The following is a 6,000-nucleotide window of genomic DNA, read 5'->3' as shown; positions in this document are numbered from 1 at the left end:
ATGTCATTCATCTGACAAATACACATGTCATTCATCTGACAAATACAAGTGACATTCATCTGACAAATACATATGGCATGCATCTGACAAATACATATGGCATTCATCTGACAAATACACATGTCATTCATCTGACAAATACAAGTGACATTCATCTGACAAATACATATGGCATGCATCTGACAAATACATATGGCATTCATCTGACAAATACACATGTCATTCATCTGACAAATACAAGTGACATTCATCTGACAAATACATATGGCATGCATCTGACAAATACATATGGCATTCATCTGACAAATACACATGTCATTCATCTGACAAATACAAGTGACATTCATCTGACAAATACACATGGATATTGCATCATTACACTTGCATTGGTTATTGACATCCAAAAAATTACTTTGATCTTCACAATGTACACGTGATGTCTCTCTAAATCCCTACCTGGTTTAATCTATGTATTCACATTTTCATAATGCCTCAAACTATAATTCATGCTTTTACAGCAGAAGTATTTCTTTCTTGAGAGAGGTAGCACTTCTGAGAGTTTTCAGATTGAATTCACTCAATTCATAAATATATACTACACAGCATTTGCTCAGGACCAACAGATTCATCTTATGTAAATGTTGTGTAGTACATATATACACACATCTGTTTAACATGTTGGGTGTAGACTGCAGACAGGCTGGTGATTTGTAAACCAAGCTGCATGTGTGTAAACATATCAGGGAGATTATTGAAAGAGTCCTTGACTACAAGCTGGTCTCCTTGCAAAAGAACACAATTCTCGAGGAACATCTCAACGGGACCGGGATATATTCCAATAGACAGATTATCAAGTAGTTACCAAATATGACTTGACTCTGGTATGTGCAGGTTTTTTGTTAAGGGTTTTATTTAAATCGCAATAAACATGGCTACCGTAACTGCGTAGCATGTGCTATTATGAACCCTGTCGCTGGGGTTTTCCCTTGCTAAAAATACTCACCCATCGGATTGGTTAGTCATATCTACTGTCACTTTCGATTCAAGGAGCTGAACGATATGTTATCATATTCACAGACGTTGGTGGGGCGTTAGCGCACTGTTTTACTATTTCTTGTGTCAATTCCCATGTATTTCTACATCCAGGATTCTCCAGAGGAGGTAAGGTATCACAGATCGTCGTGGCAAAGAAGTGTGATAGTTTACACAATGAACAAGTCAATGTCCAACATGTTACATTCCAACTGCGCGGGAATAGCCAAATATAACATAACTATTTGGTTGAAGGTAAAACGGTTGTTCGATATGTTAACAGTAAACAATTAACCTGTCGACATCTGTATTACAGCGCATATAGAGGTGTAAGAGTTATATTGATTGCCTTCTTTGTTAAATCAGGAAAGTATTACAGCTAAGTAAAGACATAAATTTATCAAAAGAAAGCGTTCAAACCTTCCCTGATGAATGTTTACTATGGATACCATACTCCAGCATACTGGAGACAGCTATACATATCGGAATACTTTCTCTGTTTGAAGTGGAACATTTGCAAATGGCGATCGATGCTTCCTACTTTCGCTTTAATGATAATGCTACTAGACGGCAAAGTGAATGCATATATTTGCCTACCTGCGTAATTACATTTATGTGATATTCCATTTATGTTTGTTACTTGTCTAGAGATGAGAAAATGCATCTGGTGTGAGGTAACGATGTGGCAATTGCAAAACCTGGTAATTTAAGGCAGTGTTTATGTTTGTTATTCTTATTCTTATACAACATAAACCGTGCCATTTTGCATTTTTATCACGAATGATTTATAGGCTATATGTACAAATACAATAATGCTGCTTCAATTCGGCAATGAGTTGTCTACCTCCCAAACAAGGAACAAATCGAGTAGCACGATGGTATAATCTTTGTGCGAGGTCAAGCGTCATTCAAGGGAAGTAACACACGCATGTGATATGCAGATATTTTATGTGTCCCGCTGGCTCACGATGCTGTACCTTACTTACATTAAAGTGACGGACTGATTTGAACTGTATTCCAGTTATATCACAGCGTGTCAGCCTAATGTGGGAGGGAAGTCCGTTGTGGTGCAGGTCTCAGACGTTTACCACCTTCATACCTTATATAAGGCCAGTGGGGCAGATGTATCTACATGCAGCTTAATGATAGCTGTAAATGAAAAGTTATGACATGCCTTAACACCTAAACGATCGTCATCACCAAACTGTTTTTCATACATGTACACTTGTGTTTATTTATCACATTGTGAAATTTTAGAAGGGGTCGGTCTTTTACATTTTTATCCTTTCGTGGACTGAACTCACTTGTATCGAAACGTAGAACTGAAAGACAGCAGAAGTTGCAATTTACGAATTAACTCTGTCTTCATTGATACTAAATGCTACAATTTATAACAAAATATTATTTATACGCCTTGAGAGATTTCTACCTGAAAGGACATTTCGGGTAACTTTCATTTTCATCAAATGGGAAAATGAAAATCAAGGGAATACATTTTGTTCTACCCCTTTGTTGATAAAAGAAATTACAAGAACAAATCTGTGTTACATACTGATTTTGAGCATTGACCAAAACATAATGCTATCAAGAATATTGTTTATGTTCATTTACTGACAAGGTAACATAAGCTCAAATGCTTTTCAAACATAGTTGGTTAAATTTCAATAATGACATGTCTTTGAGAATATTCGCTTTTTACTTTTCATCGATATCAGACCTATGTGTCCGACAATGTGTCATGAAATATTGACATAACGTCGTTCCCAGACCACCATGAACATTCCCGGAAACTCAACTCTCGGTTCACAGATTTTATTCTTAAAATAGATTGTCAATATAGTACTAATAGACAATAGTATGCTTTAAGCTATAGATTATTTCCGAATTTGATTTGATATTCTGGAGGGGGCTAGGAATTTAACAAAGAAAGAAATTGTCCCCAAATATTCTTGAAAAAAATAATTATGCTTGAGACGGTTGAAAAAAAGAAAGAAATTGCCTGCCAGAAAACATACTAAAACACATATTCAGGCTCATAGTTTTATCTGGCTTTGTAGCTGTCTAGTCTCGAGGTTATCTCTGGGCCAACTGTCAGTGGTTTGATTATGATAAGAAAATACATGGTTGCATGGATAACGTTCACATATACAGAACATAGACTACATACCATGGCACATAATCGACACTAATTATTCACATTCATATCTTATTAACTGATTTATTGATAAGTTATGATTTCAGTGTTATGCGCGTTGTTGTTTAAACCAAGTAGAGGATATAAAAAGCGAAGACATTTTCACAAATTAAACTATACACTTAATATGTCATTCAATAACAGTTAATAGAAGGCGCCAGGGATCTTGTATTATTTGTCATTGTATCATCAAGCATATGTGTATCTTTTGTGAAGTAAAACTTGTAAGAGCTTGATTTTGTAGACATAGGCACAAGCTCAACTTCTATTATTTTATGCATAATTGTCTTTATACACAACGATCTAATAGTGATTCGGTGTTCAAACAGTGTAAATTTGTCTTGATATATATAAGCTATATAAACTAGGGACCTTGATGTGTTTATGTGTACATTTTACCAATACTGGTCATTAGGTATCCATGCTTATCTTTATTCCCTGTAAATCCTGTTTACACCAAGGACCTTCTGGTCAGTTTGTGTACATTTTCACAAATCTATCTTTACCCCCTGCATCTATTAGATCTGTATGTTCTTCACACTCCAGGGTTCTTCTACTCATCATGTGTACATTTTCACATCCTTGGTATATATTATAAACATTTTACAACCAGGGTCCTTCTGGTCATTATGTGTATATTTTCACACACTTTATCCCTGGTATATACTATACCGATTTTACAACCAGGGTCCTGGTCATTATGTGTATATTTTCACACACTTTATCCCTAGAATATATTATAACTTTTTACAACTAGGGTCCTTCTACTCGTCATGTGTACATTTTCACACACTTTATCCCTGGTATGTACTATACCGATTTTACAACCAGGGTCCTTCTGGTCATTATGTATATATTTTCACACACTTTATCCCTAGAATATATTATAACTTTTTTACAACTAGGGTCCTTCTACTCATCACACACTTTATCCCTCACTATGCGCTCACTAACCTTTGTGATTATTCGTGTTCTCTTTATCAGATGTCATTTATTTTGTCTAACAATGCATATTTTACTGATAAAAGTTCATTATTTACATTAATAGCTCCGAGTAAAAGCCGGGCCTCGCGCTCAATTCGACAAGGGAGAGAACTCCATAGTATCGCGGTACAAAGAAAAGTTGTGTATGGAGGTCGGAATTGGACAAAAAGTGGACATAATTCTGCCAACCACTTAGTATGATCATGCCAGACATCAGTGATTTGTCCAGACAAGTGCAAAGACAGCACAAGTAAAATTCTAAATGTGTTATCAGTAATATGTATTCAATGCATATTTAGCGAAAAGTAAGAGAAAAATATTTTTAAAAATCAACAATAAAAAAACAGAAATGATATTCTAAGACTGTTTTCAAAAAAATAATTGGATGACCATTATTTGTCACAAAATGGAAAAATGTTAAAAGTCAACAATAAATATATAAAAAGCAAAGTATGCATTTATCTTATGGTTACAAGTGAAGAACGTATTTCTAAGTTTGGCATCATGGTCCTTATGATCTCCCAATAGAATCTGGGCACAGAGTGGGATTAAATGTGCGGACTACGTAATTTCCGTTACCTTATTACTCGCCATGAATATGCAGATGATCTAGTTCAGGTCCATAGAGAAAGTTTACTTGGGCAACTGCGGGTTACATCGTTGGCCATTGATAAGTGGGGGTAAGGCAATATTTAAAAAAATGCCAGAAGTAAGTATCATCTCATTGATAACTCCTTACTTACAGCAGACGGAACATTCAGAGGAAATTAAAATTGTTTACGAAGTGAGCACTTCCTGGTTATTGATTTGCATTAATAGACAGCCGCTAAGAGGCGTGTCCCGCGTGAACTACCGGAAATCACAAATGCCGCGATACGATGAATGCCGCGGTACCACGGGGTCCAAGTATACTATAACGATTTTACAACCAGGGTCCTTCTTGTCATTGTGTGTACATTTTCACACACTTTATCCCTGGTATATATCATAACCATTTTAAAACCAGGGTCCTTCTGGTCAATAAGTGTATATTTTCACACACTTTATCCCTGGTATATATTATTACCTTTTTACAACTAGGGTCCTTCTGGTCATTTAGGCTTTACATTTTTATTCACGTTAGAATATATTATAACCATTTTACAAGCAGGGTCCTCCTGGGGTGTACATTTTTACACACTTTATGCCTGCTATATATTATAACCATTTTACAACCAGGGTCATTCTGGTCACTATGTGTACATTCCCCCACACTTGTATATATTATAACCATTTTCACACACTTTATCCCTTGTATATATTATAACCTTTTATAACCAGGGTCCTTCTGGTCATTTATGTATACATTTTCATTCACGTTATGCCTTGTATACATTATAACCTTTTTACATTTAAAATCAGGGTCCTTCTGGTCATTATGTTTTTCACACACTTTATCCCTTGTATATATTATAACCTTTTATAACCAGGGTCCTTGTGGTCATTTATGTATACATTTTCATTCACGTTATGCCTTGTATACATTATAACCTTTTTACATTTAAAATCAGGGTCCTTCTGGTCATTATGTTTTTCATACACTTTATCCCTTTTATATGTCATAAACTTTATAAACAAGGGTCCTTTCTGGTCATTATATGTACATTTTTACACACTTTATCCCTAGAATATATTATAACCTTTTTACAAGCAGGGTCCTCCTGGTGACTGTGTGTACATTTACACACACTTTATCCCTAGAATATATTATAACCATATTACAAGCAGGGTCCTCCTGGTCACTGTGTGTA

At 35.4% G+C, this 6,000-nt stretch overlaps 1 protein-coding gene across 2 annotated transcripts in view; it reads left to right on the top strand.

Moving 5' to 3' along the window:
* Positions 1-1,055: 1,055 nt before the first annotated feature.
* The window catches only part of LOC139453387 (protein mono-ADP-ribosyltransferase PARP14-like), a 31,459-nt gene continuing 26,514 nt past the window's right edge, over positions 1,056-6,000 (top strand). For both annotated transcript variants that reach the window (XM_071235069.1, XM_071235068.1), the window contains exon 1: positions 1,056-1,161. The gene's annotated coding sequence lies outside the window, so the exon portion shown is untranslated. The remainder of the gene's footprint in view (positions 1,162-6,000) is intronic.

The sequence above is a fragment of the Haliotis cracherodii genome, unplaced genomic scaffold, assembly GCF_022045235.1.
Source record: "Haliotis cracherodii isolate W230 unplaced genomic scaffold, xgHalCrac1.p SCAF_9, whole genome shotgun sequence".
NCBI lineage: Eukaryota > Metazoa > Mollusca > Gastropoda > Lepetellida > Haliotidae > Haliotis > Haliotis cracherodii.
Note: the sequence above shows the minus strand (reverse complement) of the source record. Positions and strands in the feature narration are given on the sequence as shown.